The sequence below is a fragment of the Aptenodytes patagonicus genome, chromosome 9 (genome assembly GCF_965638725.1).
Source record: "Aptenodytes patagonicus chromosome 9, bAptPat1.pri.cur, whole genome shotgun sequence".
Lineage (NCBI taxonomy): Eukaryota > Metazoa > Chordata > Aves > Sphenisciformes > Spheniscidae > Aptenodytes > Aptenodytes patagonicus.
Window position 1 is genome coordinate 16,414,906 of NC_134957.1, and position 17,118 is coordinate 16,432,023.

Genomic DNA, 17,118 nt, shown 5'->3' on the forward strand with positions numbered 1-17,118 from the left:
GCTCCCATGGCGGGTGCTGGGTGGGCTCCACCGCTTCAACTCTCCGCTCGCTGCCGCATCCCAGAGTCATAGGGAAACCTACACAGAACCGGCCTCTACCGATCAAGGCAAGGATATTTTTTCCACTTTGTTGTCTCTATTCTTCTTTTTCCTTTTGGTTGGCATTATCCCAAGCCTCACAGTTACTGCTGCGTGAAAAGCGAGAACATCATGTTGAATTTCTGGGCACACTCCAGAGTGAGACGAAGCTGAGGTGCCTGATCCTGTACCGGAGCTGGTTCTCGACTTAGCACTGCTCAATGCAAACATTTCCTGGCTATGAATTTTTGCAGTATGTAATTTAAAAGCTAGTTTGGACAACCCTTTGCTCCAGATTAAAGATTGTGCATGGGAGTGTGATCTTGCAAAATACAGCCCATGCTATCCCTCTATTTCTTCGTTTAATTATGTTACTCCTTCATAGTGCCTGCCAGGCTGCAGGATTCCCCAGTGCGCTGGCTGAGTGCAGCATGGACAGGCTGGTTTACATATATATATATTTTTTTTTATATATATTCTTTGCTGTTCTTATTTTCTGGCCACAACCGGGTTTCTCTTGGTTTTATTGCTGCTAGCATGTCTTTGCAACACAGCATTGTTAAAAACTAGTAATATAAATAAATGTGAGGTTATGCCAACCATCACAGAGTACAGCCAAAGCTGCCCAACGCCGCAGCTTGCTGAGCAATGTGTGAATTTTGTCGTGTCAGAAAGTCTGTTTCCCCGTTCTTTTTTAACTTTTGGAAGGATCTTAATGGAGAGTGTGTTCTTCTAAATGAGATAATTAAAGTCATTGACATGAAAACTCTTTCAGCATTGCTATAGGAAGAGCGGCCCCTGCGTTCGCCCAGCCTGCTGTCTCTACCTGCCAGGGGCTGCAGGGGAGTTGGTTGAAAAACTTCAAATAAAACATAACTTCTGGTCACAAAATCACATTATTGTAATTAACATGTAAAGTGGTAATTCTGAGTGTTTTGCTTTATTAGAACAGAGTGTTGATGCTGTTTGCTGTGCCTGCCAGGCTCGCGAGATGGGGGGTGGCCGTGGAAGTGTCCCAGGTACAGACCTGGCCAGGCAGTGCCAGCACACCCGGCCAGCTGCCAGCACAACCTGGAGCAATGGCTGTGGCACTTGGTGCCTGCAGGGGAAACCTGCCCCAGCCCCAGCTCAGCCCCTCTGGGGCCACATCCTGCCTGCGCTGCCCACAGCATCCGCCTGCAGGTGCTTAATCTTAAGCGCCTCAGCTGCAGAGTGCGGTATTCTCTTTATTCCTGATCTAACTCCTCAAATGTGTATCTGCATGCCCACGTATGTGGGCCATGGCATCCTCTCAGTGACCGTCACTCAGGTGACAGGGCTGCACTGCAGGCTGCAGAGACACACCTTAACTCAAGTAAAAAATGAGAGAAACATCGCATTCGATACCTATTTGTACCTTGTCTGAAAGAGGGCAAGAAGGATTTTTCCCACATGAATTGAGGGAAGGGTTGCTGTGTTTCACTTGATGAGGCTGCGTGCCTCAAAAACCCGCTCACAGTGGGAAAATGAGATTTGCCACTTGTGGCAGTCAGCACAACCACGCTATTTGCTTTGCCTCCGATAAGAAAGAAAATAAGAAATATTAACTGCGTGCAGAGGTGCCCTTTCTCGTCTTCATCAATAATAGCCGATGTTCCTCAGGGTTATTGCTGTAACAACGTCACTTCCCTTTCCTCGGTGGCATCAGGTTTATATTAAAAACCTCATAGCAAAGCCTTTTGTCTGCTGTCCCTTTTTGGTTCTGCTTTTGTCCCCTGTGCTGTGCTTTGGGGCACTGGCATGTAGAGGGGACAGGGCCATGCAGGCAGGCTGCCCGCCTGCCCCCTTCCTCCGGCAGAGCGAGGGCTGCGAGAGCAACAGGAATTTTGGCTGAGCAAAAAAAGCCAAGGGTCAGGTATGCCAGCTGTGGGAAAGGGCTACTGGGCAGGAATGTGGTCCCAGAAGGAGCAGATCTCCCAGCATTGCACAGGAGGAGCAGCTTTCCAAGAGGAGCTGAAGGGGAGGGCGGGGGAAACAAACCCCCCCAAAATACCCTCCAAAAAAATCTAACTTGTTAATAAGAGAGCGTGCACTTGGGTTTGGAAGGGGATTACATGATGCAGCTGCTTGCAGCACCCTGGGGCCTGGGTCAGGGACCCAAGCGATGCCCCCAGCCCCGCGTTCCCCCAGGTCACCCCAACTGTGGCATAAAACGCGTTTCCCGCTGCATCGCCCCAGCGAGCGCTAATCCCCTCCCGGCAGTACCTTGAAGAAGAGAAAGGAGGAGGCTATAGACCAGTCTTGATGCCACAGCTCTTGGTATCTACTGCTTCCAGAAACAAGAGAAGGATAAATCAGATCCCCGGCAATCGGCATGACCTCATGGAACAAGTGAAAAGCGGCCCCACCTCCGGCTCTCCGGAGCTACCGTGGCAGGGCCGGCGGGACCCGCTGCCTCCTGCCACCGGCTCCGGCTCCTCGCCCGGAGCAAGGCACGGTTGTTGTCGCAGGAAGGGGGGGAAGGAGCAAGCCCCTGTCCCTGGAGAGGAGGGAAGATAATTACGGTAGAGAAAGGGAAGAAAAAAAAAAGTCGCATGAGGAAGGAAGCAGCAAATGTTAAATCAGTGACTCATGGTATGGGATGACTAATCCCGCCGAAGCACAGCTCGTGTCGGGCATGGAACTGGTGCCGAACGCCTCGTGGGGAAAGCAGGAAGGTCGTGGGGCCTGGCAGGGGCAGCCCGGGCGAGGGGCAGCCCGGGCGAGGGGCAGCCCGGGCGCGCCGGGACCTGCCGCCGCCCGCGCCCGCTGGGCAGCCCGGGCCGCGCCTCGCTCCCCTCCGCAGAGCGCCCGGCAAAAACCAGGGCGGGGAGGAACGGCCGGTCCCGGCCGGGCGCCGCGGCCGAGCCCAGCCCCGCGCCCCGCGGCTCGCTGCCGGTGCCGCGCGGACCGACGGCGGTGACCTACTTTCCGCCGGCTCCTCCCGGCGGAGGGCACCGCCGCTCGCCGCGCGACCTGCCCTGCCCCGCCCCGGCCCGCCCCGCCCCGGCCCTGCCCGGGCTCCGGCGGGCGCGCCTTCCGCGCGCCGTCCTTCCGCGCCCGTTCCGCGCGCCGTCCTTCCGCGCCCGTTCCGCCCGCCCGCCGCCTACCCGCGCTCTGCGCGCGTCCCGTCCCCGCGCTGCCCGCCTTCCGCCGGGGCGCGCGCCGCGCGGGAGGGGGGCGATGCGGGCGGGCCCGCGCTCGGCGCGCGCGGCGGGTTGCCGCCGGCCCGCGGCTGCCGGTGGCGGCGGGGAGGGGAGGAGGAGCGCGCCTGTGCAGTGCCGGGAGGACGGGCTCAGCCCGCCGCCGCGTTACACAACCGGCCGCCGCAATAGGCGAGTTTCACAAGTCCCGCCGCAGCTCGCCGGCAGCCCGCACCCGCCTTGCGCCCACCCGCCCCGCCGCGCCAGCCCTGCCCCTCGCCCTGCCCGCGCTCATGCCATGTCTCCTCCGGGCAGCGGGACCCCGGGGCGGGCGGTAACCCCTGGCGCCGGGCGGGCACCGCGCCGGGGCTGGGCATGGCACTGAGAGCGGCTCCGGGACACGCATCCTCCTAGACGGTACGTACCCCCCCTGTGGGGGGGCCGCGGGGGTGCGGGAGGGGGTCCCCTCCCTCGCAGCCCGCGGGGAGCGGCGGGCCGGGCTGCGGTGTGCCCCGGGAAGAGCTCCCCGCTGCAGCGCCGGCTGCGCGGCACCCGTCGCTTCGCCCTGCGCTCGTCTAACGCTTCCAGGACGGTCCCAGTTAAGTTTCGGAGAGGAAAATTTACAGCCGCAACTTTAAGGTTTCCTCCCCCCAAAAAATCCCTGCGTCGGCAGGACGGGCACGGGACTGCAGCGCAGGCTGCTCGGTGGGCTTTCCGTTGTAGAGGTGAGGCGGGGAGGGGTCTCCGGGTGCTGCAGCCGCAGCTCCCGGGCGGGGATGCAGGAGCGCGGCGGCATCCTGGCGGCCGGGCACCAGCTTCCCCCCCCCCGGCCCCGCAGGTGCCCGCGGACCCCAGGGCAGGGACCGGCTCGGGAACAGCCGCGGGACTGAGCCCAGCGGAGAGCTGCGGGGCGTTTGGGTGGGGGGAAACCGATTCGCTGGAGGCTAAAATGGGCCCGATCGCAGTTTTCTCGTTCTGTCTTGAATGTCGTTCTGGGAATGCGTTTGTCTGAAAACACGGTGGGGAAAAACCTCCGAACTGAGTCTTGCGCCTAAATATAGCATCTAAAATCCAGGTTGAAAAGTTACTCCTCCCACCAGGGTTATTGTGTCATTTGATTTTACAGACACTGTTTACATTGTAAGCGGGGAATTATGAAGGCTTTGAAAGCCCCTCGTATGTTTCAGCTGTGGATTTGTGAATGATAACTCCGAGCCTTGCTCCTTAATGGCAGAAATTGCACTCTGATTGCTCTGGGTAGCTTGCACTGGAAGCACAGTTCAGAGCTGAGCCCCGCGTGATTCATAAATGAGGTGTCATGCACTTTAGAGAGCACTTGTCCTTTGTAAAATGCCACAGTCCCCAAAGTCCTCAGGAGGCTCCTGAGCCATCCGCGGAGCAGGTCCCTCCTAAGTGGATTTTGGAGAAGTCCAGCACAGCAGTCCCTTTTTGGGGGACAGAACCGGCACCTAGGTGCCAACTGGCACTGATCCCTGAATGAAGCTGTCTTCTTCAGTGGGGGAGTAGCCCTGGAGATAATGTACCTGAAATCAAAGCTGTTAAAATGTCCCGTGCTTTACCCGCCTGCGAGGGTGCAGTGTAACCTGGCAGGGCAGGGTTATTTATTAGCCTAAGTTTATTTTGTCGTGTGCAGTGGAAGCGGCGGTGCTGATCTAACTGATGGGACAAGACGTTCCGGTGTATAGATGGGAAAATGTCAGGAGTCGCTTCATTTTTAGGCAGAACGACGATGTTCCCCTGTCATTATTTTGCTGGATCGCTGCTCGCTAATCCCTAGCTCTGGAAACGGGAACTTGCCTTAAAGAGACAGCTAGCTCTTTGTGGTTTTGATACGTAGGCTTTACCGTCCTCATAGGTCCTACGAACGTTATTTGAAGCAGCAGATAATTTCAGGAGTATGCAGTGTGAACCCCTTGTACTGAACATACTACAACATGTGCTGTTTTGGTTGGGAATTTGTGTAATTTTTATAAACTTCCTAGGCTGCAGTGCCTCACCGTAGTTATCCAGCCAGAAGAATACATTTGGATTTGTGGTTTTCTAGAAACTGTATTTCAAAAAAGAAAATTTTCCTGCAATGTGCTAATCAGAGTAAGCCAGTGTGTCAGTGATGCATCGCGGAGGAACAGAGCACCCTGTGCACTGATGCACCGTAACGACAGCACTCGGGGCTCTGTCGCTGACGAAGTTCTGACAAATGCAGCAAGCACTGATGAGGAGAGGATGCTCAGGAGTTAAGCCAGCAGTGGAAGTTTGTGTGGAAGGGAGGCATTCGTATCTCTTGGGCTAAACGTGTTTACTACTGAATCTTTAGAATTTTTCTGGAAGATGCAATAGGAAAAATGCAAATGGCTTTAGGAGCTCTTGCTTACTGCTCATTTATTCTGTTCGTTCAGAGCTGTGGATTAGTTATTTGATCTAGAGGAAAAAGTAAAATTAGTTTAAATTTTTTTTTTATAAACTACGAACTTCAGTGAAATTCGGCAGTAAGGTATGTGACGGTTGCTGGTTTTTAGCCACTCAGACTATGTCTGTATTAAATTATTTCGCTGGTTTAAGACACACATCAAGTCCTCAAAAATAGCTCAGGGTTAAAGATTAAAATTAGCAAATGAGTAGTTCATAATTAAAGTCTCATGGTGTTGGAAGCAGCATTACATTTCAGAGATACTGATGTCGAATCCAACTTCTGCTCATTAGTCGTATCAAAAAATTGGTAGGATGTCTTTACAGTTTGGAGCCACGGCTTGTCTATGCACAGAAGTTGCATTGTTTTGCCTTAAATTATGCAACCTCCCAAGATTCACATGTAATGATACAAAGGTTTTGATGCCAACACAGTTCATTCCTTCAAGACTGGGGGAATAAGCGATGTGTTTATACCAGAACAACTGAATCCAGACTCGTACTGGAACCGTTATGGATTCTAGTGGAATAGCATGGCTTTAACCAAAATAGTAAAACCTATAAAAATCAAAATAGTGTGGACCAGTCTTTGCTGGTATTATTAAAATGATACACCTCTTAGTTCCACTTTAGTTCCGAATCTCTATTAAGTAAGTCAGGCAGGTACAAAAACCGTATCTATTTGTTACGACCTGGATGACACCCTTCTTTCACGTGAATCTTTGTTCACCTCAGGCCACGCTCTGCTCGATGTGCCCCACGTCGTCCCGCTGCAATAGCGACTCTGTGCCCGTCGGCACAGCCGCAGCCGGCGGGGCTCGCCTGGCTGCAGCTCTGCCATGTCTGTCCCGTTCTGCTGCCCAGGCTGAGGCCATTTCTCTTTTTTCCTTATTTCTCTGCTACTTTTGGTGCACGCAGGACTGTGTAGCACAGGGCGACTTCTTGCCCTGTGGCCTGTATGCCGAACGAACAGTGCCTCTGTGCAGAAGCCCTGCAAAAGCCTCTTTATTATTACTCCAGTCCCACTTGAGCCCCGGTTTTACATGAAGTTGAGGTGGTGGCGAGGCCTCGACAAGCGCTCTGTACACAGCTGGGCTTGCTGGCTGCACATCTGCTCAGCCTCAGGAGCACCAGATTCAGTCAAGCCGCAGAGGTGTGTACAATTAATGAGAGACTTTGACGTACTTCATATTCCATTATTGGCTTTGGCCTTGTCTACATGGGGAGATTACACCAATTTAGTTTAAGTCTGTTTTTAAAGTGATTTGATTAACCTGATGTGACCTCGCGTAAGGACATTCTTATTTTGGTTCAAATGAACTTATTTGGGTTCAACCAAAACCTGCACCTAGTCAATTTACACAGAACTGAAATTAGCCATGCCTAAATTGAAAGGAGAACTGATGTCTCTAAATAATGACACAACTTTCTCATGAAAGCAGAACCTTCTGTAGAATCTGGAACAGAGTGTAATTACCAACAAATCTGCAGGAGACTGAAAGCTATTGATAGCAAAGTTAAAAAAAAAAAAAAGAAAACAAGCAAAACTTAAATATCTTAGTGAGACAAATGAAGTGCCAATAATCCCAGTCCTGGAATACTGAAAGCAGTGGCACAAGGCTTGCACAGCTTGCAGCAAGGCTCTCCCACGGCTCTTCAGCTGCAGAAGAGGGGAAGCATTTGTGTCCTGTACACGGAGTCCCTACATAGTCAAAAAATAAAAAAGCAATGCAGGGAACTATAGGCCTGCTGATTTGAATGCAGTAGTACACAGTGTCTCATGACATATTTTGTAGGAAAGATTAATTAGACATGGAAATTATGAGGAAGCAGGCTAAATTACAACAAGATTTTATCAAAGATGGATTGTGCTAGACTAATCGAACATATTTTTTGTATAACAGATTATTTAGGTGGGGTAAGGCAGAAATGTAATTCATCTAAAGCCAAGCATTTGATACCATGCCCCACAGGACATTATTGCTTAAAATGAAGATGGTGGTTCAATACAAGAATTGAAAGGTGGAAAAGGAGCTGGCTAAGGAGAAGGTACAACAATTGCATGCAAATAAAGTTGTCTGAATGGGGAGAGGTATTCAAAGAAAGTCATCAGGCTGGAGAGAGATTAGTGCTGTTGCTCCCTTGGGACCAGGCTTGCGCCTGTTGAATGGAGCCGCTCTGACCTGTGGGTAGGATTTGGGTGTGTGCCCAGGAGCTGTGCGGGATGACACAAAGTTGGGAGGCATTATCAATATGGAGGAGGATGGGATTATCATATGAAAGGAATTTAGATGACTTTGTTGATCGGAGTGATAGAAATAAAATGACATTTAATAGTGCTGAGTGCGAAGTCATGCAAAGTTTTAAGCGTGGAGACCAGTAACAAGAATTTCCAGTGTGAAACGGGAACTCGTCAGCTGTCCGTGACAGAAGGGAGAGGTGTGGATGCACTGGCTGGTCAGGAGATACCTGCGAGCAAGCAGTGAGATACGGCTGTGAAGGAGACCGATGACACCCTTGGGTATCAAAGGAAAATAATATGAGAGATTCAGCGAAGTGTGATGTTATCAGTGTACAAATCATCATACAGAGCGCTGGTACAAGAGCTTTCCGTTGCTCATGGAGTAGCCCATTGGGATTTTGCATAGCTGTGGACACCCCATTCAAGAAAACGTTAAATTGCAACAGTAGAAGGGCTAGAGATGTGGTTACACAAATGGACCGTCTATTGTATGAAGTGAGGTTAAAGACCATAATTTGTTTAGCTCTGGCCGGTTGAACAAATGAAGGGACAGGTTACAGCAGGTCTTTTTACACACAGTTGGGACTAAATAGCAAGAAGGCGGAAAAACTAAGTCAAAAGATAGCATCCACACAGGGTCAAGTTTTCTAAGTTGGTCATGAATAAATTTGGATGGGAAATTAGAAGAAAGCTTCTAGCTACCTAAGGATTGAAGTTGTGTAATAGTCTTTCAATTAGGGTAGATTTGAGATAGATCTTGATAATCTTATGAAAGAGATTATACAATTAAATTAGAGAGTTCCTGGAGATAGGAGATTAAGTTTGCAGAGTTAGTCCTTTGGTCTCCAGTATAGTCGTATTTTTAATGTAAGGTTGAAAGGAGAATGGACCTGGTTTTGTTTGCACTATTAACCCCATGCATCAAGACTTCTGCTGTCTTCTTGGGAGCCAAGGCAAGAATGAAATTTCCCTGTTGCTGCAGATTTGATTTTTTTTTTTCCCATATTTGCTTTCCTCTCAAGCACTAGACTTTGAAAGTGTGCAGCGCAGAGACTCCTTGTAGCATGAGACGGGCACAATTGCCTGCAGTTTTTTCTGGCATGCTCCCTGGTTTAACCTGTTCGTCAGATTTTGGGCCAGAGAGGCATTTTTCCTTCAGGTTGTGTTGCCAGTAACCGTATTGTACTTCATGGTATATTTTCTGGGGTCTGTTGCTAGTGTTGTTTAATGAATTTTGTCTGGATACAAGGATATGCAGTACTGGCGGTGATCTTCACCTGTCCTTTTCTGTGTCACAACACAGTTTAATCTTTTGTGCTTCCAGTGTGTATTGTAAGTTTGTTGTAGGATGTGAGGACATGTTCTGGGGCTCCTGGTGCATCTTGGCAAGTTGAAGAGATGTTGTGAAGTAGCCATTAATAGTGCTGTTTTCCGAGACTGGAGTGCTGGGGTTGGTGTCCCCACTGTTCCCTTCCTACCTGGTATTCCTAAAATAAGTTGCAAAGCTGGACTTAAAATCAGCTGTGCTCTGGTGCTGATCAGAGCAAAACTCTGTCAGTTGTGCAGGATAACCTTTAGAAGAAAGAAGTGATTTGTGACCATTAGTGATGGATTAGTAATTTTAAAAACACGGTTTTGTTATAGGAAAGTTGAAAGTATAACGTGCATCTTATTACAAGAAAGAGAGAAGAAAAGAAAAAAAAGGACAGAAAGCAAGCAGGCAAGCAAGAAGGAAAACAGCTTGACTTAGCCTGAAGCAGAGATCACATACCTGATAAGCTGCCTGTAAAGAGAAATTGAAATATGGAAAAATGACAGTGCAGATGAGGATAATATTGAGATGGTAGAAGAGGAAGTGTGTTAACCAAACTCCACGGAGCTGTTGGACTACGTTGAATCATCTGACTGTGACTTGTATTCTTAGGCAAACACAATTGTACAATTGATTAATTTGTCGACATTTCTTTAGTGCATAACACTATGGTAACCAAGAGGCTCGCTAAACATTGTCACAGAGAATACTGTAAAATATATCTTTCCTTAGGAGGGGGGGAGGGAGGCAGAGAGCAAGACCTTGGAGCTCTAACTTTGGAGGACTGATACACACGCACACAAACACACACAAGCGCACACATGAGCCGTTGGAAATGGCCTCCTGTTGATGGTGGTGGAAGATGAGCATAGGATGGTTTGCTCGTGATGTACATGTTCTGGGTATGATTGAAGAGGTGACACTGGCTAACAACTGCCTTGAACACTAGTGCTACCTGCCTTTTGCAGAGCAGATGGACTGGGGACAACTATGCCACCCTCCCGCCAGGTCCCTAACACCCGGGGGTCCCGAGCAGACAGGGAGAGCAAAGCGCTTTGTCTTCCCTGCACCACTGCTCACATGGCGTGGAGGACTGTGCCACCCTGCACGTCACCCTGCATCAGCTTCTGGGACCTCAGTCCTGAAAGGGCTGCTTCTCAGGGACCTGTTGCATGAAATAGAAACGTGTGGAGTTTTACACTGAGTACCCTGCGCTTGGCCTGTAGCTGTGTTGTACCTGCAGTTGCCACCTGCGCTGCTCTCCGTGCCCTGGCTCTGGGCAGGGATTTAGGCAAGCCCCTCTGTTCCCGATGGCAGTGTCACAGCTCAGCAGACACTTACACTGGACGTCTGTCTCCCCAGGATTAGTGTTCCCCCTCCCCTATAGGTGATGTATAAGTCAATGTGAGGTGCTTTGGTGAATGACAGCTATAGGCAGATTGATTAATTGATTGACTAATAGATAAACACAAAGATATTTGTAGGTGTGTTTAATCTTGTTTACAAACTGCCCAAGCTTAGGCAAGATTTTCAAGTATGTAGCAATGGCAGGAATCATATCCATAAAAATGCTAATCTCCTCTCTTGCTTCATCTGTTCAGCCCACAAACACACGCATACACACATGCTTAAAAGAAATTAATAAGGTTTGTTTGTTCTCTTCTGGGCTCAGCCTGCTTTAATCTTGTTTTAACTCACAGCACAGCGTGGCTCATTGCTTCAGGACAATAAAGTTTTGACCATAAGCAACATACTAAGTAAACCATTTTTTTGAGAAATAAATGAACAATAGATGAGCTGATAATAGCTCCCATTGTCATGAATTATTTTGCATAGACATGGCAGCATTTTAGGAAGATTTTCAAGCAAACGCAGAGGCTTTATCTGAAGGGGATGAGATGAACCCCTGGCCCTGATGAAGGCAAAGGTTGAACTTCCATCAACTTCTGTGCAGTGAGGACCTCTCCTAGAGTATCAGCCAAAGAGAAAAATAAATGTCCCTGGGAGTCAGCCCTTGGGTTTAGGCTGTTTAAGGCTCTACTGCACAAACTGCAAATATGTTTTTATGTATAGAGAAGGATGCTGTGTGTTTGGTCCACTGTTGGCTTGTCACAGCAAACACAGCAATTAGAGAGGCTGTAATAGCTGGGGAGGGTTACACCCCTTGCTGAGGAAGTTTGGCCATAAACCTGTTTGTCCTGTCTCTGAGTGCAATATACACTGGCACGATTTACAGTAAATTAAAAATATTCACTCTGATCAAACTGTTTCCAATCAAGTTTTATTAAGTGCTGTATTAAGCGTGTGTGTTAAGTGAGTCATGTGCGGCAAAAAGGCGGGACTTTGGTTGACTCCTCTACTGATGTATATATTAAAGATGAATATCAACAGTTTGCTTTTACTTTCAAATAGAATAGTTGGAATGGCTTCGTTTTGGGGCAGGCTTTTAATGGAAGGGGCACAGTAGGAAGTATTAATAAAACAAACTCTTTGTGCTAATCTTAACACCTGTATTTTCTATTTAATCTTGCTTATTGCAGAGGGCTGAGCCTTGTCATTAGTGGAGACAATGTGTCAACACAGAAAAAGTGAGTTACTTTATTTTCTTTCCATCATAAGCTCTGGGGTTAGCCTCCCACATGACAGCGGTGATGTGGAGCGGTGTAATTGCAGAGGGAGTATACGTTGGCCTTTGGGTGCCAGTCTTGGGACAGACGATTCTCATTGCTCATTCTGCTGGAGCATGGACTTCTGTGAAGCTAAATCACTTTCTTATCTGGGGCATCTTCACATCTCTTGGGACTTGGCTCTTCAACTGCAAGACCTCCTGGTATCTATGTCTCACCGGGTCCGGAGCAGAAGTCCGTTATTTGGGGAAGTTTGCACAACTCAGGAACCCTTGCTGAAAATTTTGTTACATGGGAAAATTGTCTACAAATCCTTTTTTCTACTTTCTGGAAATAATTCAGAGTTTGGAAGGAGAGGGTCCCAGAAAAAGGTTGTTAGAATAGGAGATACACGATTCTGTAATAGTCCTGGTATACTGTCTGGGAAGGGCAAAGATCCATTGCCTAAAATGGGAGAAGAATAAATGCAATGGACTAAAATTGCCACTAAACCATTTGGAAACAAGAAATGAGGCTGAATCAGAACTTCGTCTTATCCAGGGCACATGTTTCAAATCTGGAGCTGAATTCCTTATCTTGGGTATATTCATAGTTAAAAAGGCAGCTAGTAGAGCTATCAAGATCTAGAGTGTTACACTGATTAGTTTGTTGGTAGTAGGCTGTTGTGACTAGAGCAGAATCTCTGTTTTCACTTGAGGGATGGAAAAAAAGACTAACGCAAAGAAGAACAACTTCTGTGTTTTGATTTTTTTTGAAGGAAAGCATATGAATGTTAATAAGTGATCCAGCTGGAATAGGATCTTTCTTTAAAATTGTCCTTAGAGATAGTGTATTATATTGACATGAATTTGATTGCATGGTAAGTAAAATTTTGTAAATATAAATCATCATCTTATTTCAAAGGCTGCAGTGCCAAGGAAACTATTCTGGGATTTTCTAATATAGTCTGGTTTGAATTGTTTGAATAAGAAGAGATATCAGTGAATAAATCAGATAATGAGCTGCTTTACATAGGAGGCATAATGCCTATTTATGATGTATAGAAGTCCTAAGAGAGACGAATTGTCAGTTTAATCTTCTTTGGATTGTGTTTGAAACCTACTTTTATGAGGCATTCCTGACTGTTCCAGAGATTACTGTTCAGACACTTATATAGACTTGGTTTATATTTGATTTACAGCTCTACAAGGTCCTTTGCAGGCAAATGTTAATTTTCTTCAGTAGTTTTTATTTGGTTCCTTGACCTTGAAGTAAAATTTGTAGTAGTGTAGGTGTTGCCAAAAGTTTTCTTCTGACCTAGTTGCTCTTGTCAGAACTTAGGAAGCACTGTTATCTCAATGGATGCACCTTACCAGAAGGAGCAGTAATACAGATCATCTCCTTTATCATTGGCATCTTTGACACAACGTTGAAGAGCTTTGCAGTTGACCTGAGAGGGACGAAGATTTCTCCCTTGCTCTGTGCAGCGATGAAGAGTGTGGAGTTTGGAGCCATTGCGACAAATACTTCTCTTTCCTGCTTTTTTGTAAGTTCTTGTGATAAGTTTCATGTGGGAAAGAGGATCGCTGGATGAATTAAATCAGATTAACTAAACATTAGATTTCTCTGTTTCTAACAGTGCATTGGCATTGACCATTTACCCATAAAACAGGTATTTTTTGAGCAAAAATGTGGAATTTATTTTTGTGTCTTTCCTGACATGAGCGTCATGTTTTGTTAGCGAATCATCTCAATCAGCTTTACTGGCAGCTGATTTTCCTCCCAGCCTTGCAACACTTGCAGCAGCTTCAATCAAAGAGCCCTGATGGGGAAACGTTGCTGGAAGGATGACATGCAATGCTGGAGTCTGGCAGAGCAGGATTGCTGCTCTGCATAGAGGAAGCAAACATCTGTGAGATATTAAAAACTTTTGACAGGGATAGGAAGATAATTCTCAAGATAATTCCGCGTCAAGCTCTGCTGTAACTTCTATCTCCTGCCAGGCTTCCTAAGCCCTAGGTCATAAGGTTAGAGAAAATTGTGGGCTGATTGTGTCATCCTTCACCTGTAGATACAGAACTTCCCAATTGCAGTCAATCGCCACCAGACCCGGATAGCCTGTCGTCACCCTCCTATTAAGGATGACTGTTTCTAAAACATTAACATTCATGTCAGGTCTAGATATGGATCAGCACAGGCTTAAATCATTGTAAGGAACAGATGTGAGATACCTAATCAGTTATTTCCTAAGGAAAATTAGTTTGATTGCATGAATAGTTGTAAATATTTCATTCAGCAATTCAGCTACTACAGCGATGGTAAACAAGCTTCTGAGGCTGAAGAGAAGCATTTTGTGGTACTGTACTTGATTTCTTATTCATTTAAACTTTAGTGTAGAAGAAAGCAGCTTAGGTACTTCGGATTACTTTTTGTGACAGCGCTGATCATAACCGGGGGCTCACTTCGAAGAGAGCCAAACATGCTTAACCCTAATAAACACGGCCAGCTTCATCCTGGTTTACAACGTGCAGCATTTGTCCACAGGATGAGCACAAAACTGCAGATTTTGGCACTGGGACAGGATCATGGCACAGGAATTAATTTTGGCTTCAGGAGGAAGATGACAGCCTGAGCACCAAAACGTCCATCTTCTGCCTCGGTTTTGCACCCGCCCACCCGATGCCAAGCTTTGGTGGCGAGCATAGTGCTTGGCTGGGAGTTGAGCCAGGACTAGGTGCTCTGTGCCCCTGTCGTGCAATTGCTACGCGATACCTCTGCTGGCTCTTTGAAGCATTGGCTATACGTAAGCAATAATTAAGGACGTGGCTGTAATTTCTTGTTTGTTTTGCACTTCTCGCTTGTTGAAAACAAAACGGAATTAAATTGGAAGAAACTTTAACCTTAAGTCAGGATGGGTGTAATACTAATTTCAGTGAAGTAGATAGGAGTTTTACTACTGATTTTTTTCAGAAGGGCTGATGAGAGGAAGAAAGGGAAGGAGGAAGTTAGCTTTTCTCTCTGCCTGTTTTCCCTGCTTGAGTTTTGGCTAAGCTATTGTATAGTTTGCTTGTGATTTTTAGGAGACATGCACAAAAGCAGTGCATGAAAGAAGGAGGTTGGGAGTACAGATGATATCTGCCTCTCGAACACAGTGTGAAATTCTGAGGAAACAGACTGCCAGCTAAAGGTCATGGGCGTTTTTAACTTTGCTGCTGGCTTCATGCTTCTGCGTAGATGTTTGTCAGGGATCTTGCTGGCCTTGGTGGTATTACGTAGTCAGATTATCACAGAAACAAGCTCCCTTTTTACCCATGTGGGTTTTATGCATGTATATATGGGTATGATTCTTTCCATGAGCTGGTTTTCATGTGTATTTTCTCGGCCAGCCTAATTTTGTTGTGTTAAAATACAGTATGGACATTGTTAGTATATGGAGATACTGTTTAAGGTGCTTTGGTCAGGAAAGCCCTAGGTAATAAATTCATGTTTATCCTAATTCTGGAAAGCACAAATAAGTCCCACTGTTTTCACCCAAGAATTACACAGATGGTTAAAAAGAGAGACATGTGCCAATGGATCTGGCTAACTGAAGGGCCAAGCTCTTCAATGCTCTTTTCACTTTGTCCCAGGTGAGATGCGATCTCACACTGCAGCCTTTTCAGCTGGCCCAGTCTCTTACTTGAAAACCAGGGACCACAGATATCTATGGGTACAGATCCACCGTCCTTGTCAGCCACATCCATACAGCCAGGATTGCTCAGCTGGATGGCAGTATCCATCACTGCTGCCATTAACTACTTAGTAGAGGAGAGTTATCCTTCGAGAGAGATGGACCTATGTATATTTAATTTACTGGTTGTATTGGAGTCTTGATTTTGACTCATACTTGGAGGATTCTTAGTACTGGACCATTGCAGGTATGAAATAAAGCATATTTTAAAATGTTCTGCGTGCTTGCACAATTGTAATCCATAGACAGCATTTAGATGTCCAGAAAAACCCGTATGTCCTTAATTTCAGGGATGCCCACCCTTGTGGGACACGACCAGTTCTCTGTCCTGCGTCCTCCCTCTGCCGCCGGTGAGAAATCCCCGCCCGTCCGTGCTGCAGCGGGTGACGAGGGACCGTGCGCTCTGCAGCACTGGGCAGAGCGGCTAAAGAGACCAGAGCCTCTTTGAGGGCACGATAGCAGAAACGTTGCTGTTTGATCTGTTCCCTTTCCCCTGAGCCCCTGTGTATACTCAAATCTTTTTTACATGAACGTTATCTAGGAGGGACACATCTTTTCCGGTCTTAAATAGTTAAAAAAAACCAAACCTCCAAGAGAACCCCCAAAGCAAAGTGGACATTCAGTCGTGCTGAGTCATATTTTGTTATTCTGGCTGATTATCCAGCCAGCCATGCAAATAAACTGCAAGGGGAAAAAAAGGATATGTGTGAATGTCTTATCTGTGACAGAATGAGGCCTTGGGTCTTTGTGCATAATATGTGTAACAGTAATGACCTAGTATGAAAGTGTTCCAGTGACTGACATATTTGCAATCTAAAAAAGATAACAAAGTAATAAGAGAGAGAGAGATCTGTGGATGTTTATCTTCTCTTTTCTTCTTTCTGAAGGAAAGTTTTGCTTTCTCATTATATTTCTAACGCATATCAGCGGTACCATGCAGAATGATGAATATGATTGCAGTTAATTGTTTAAATATTCTTTTATTCCTGAAGCTTTCAAAACAAATAACCATCTTTTGAGGAGCTAGTTGAGAAGTGATGTGGGCAAGATAGTGCAAAAGAGAATATTGGATGTGAAGTTAAAAGTGCCTCAGAGAAGAGAAAGAGAAGTGTGTGTGGGGAGGGTGTTTTAAAGAAGGAAGGAAAACTGGTTATACTACTAACAATAGCAGTAACATAAGTGGCAGCAATTCTTCTCGAAAAAAATTCGCAAGCCTCAGTAGTTCAAATCCATCCTTGGTGTAACAGTGATGGAATTACACTTGAATCAACATCTTTTCTGGTGCATAAGTCTTCTAGTGTTACTTAATGCAAATACTACAAATGAGCATGACATGCATTTGCTGACTATATTTATCATCTGTCGTCTTCATAGTAAACAAGAAGAGACATCCGTGGAGGAGGTTTGGTAGCCACAGAAAATACTTTGCATCATAGTGTCTAACTGGTGCCATTACGAGCTATTCTCAGCTCAAAGAGCTGTTCTTTAGGGCAGCTGAGACACAAATGTATATTTGGTGTTCGGGACCCTTTGCAACCGTATTATATATTTGTAATGCAGGA

At 46.8% G+C, this 17,118-nt stretch overlaps 1 protein-coding gene across 2 annotated transcripts in view; it reads left to right on the forward strand.

The window, feature by feature from the left end:
- The first annotated feature begins 3,538 nt into the window (after window positions 1-3,538).
- The window catches only part of PASD1 (PAS domain containing repressor 1), a 55,456-nt gene continuing 41,876 nt past the window's right edge, over window positions 3,539-17,118 (forward strand). Inside the window, exons 1-2 of one of the 2 annotated variants that reach the window (XM_076347246.1) lie at window positions 3,653-3,656; window positions 11,761-11,808. The gene's annotated coding sequence lies outside the window, so the exon portion shown is untranslated. Of the gene's footprint in view, window positions 3,657-11,760; window positions 11,809-17,118 lie in introns of both variants that reach the window. The other variant, XM_076347245.1, reaches the window with a different exon arrangement.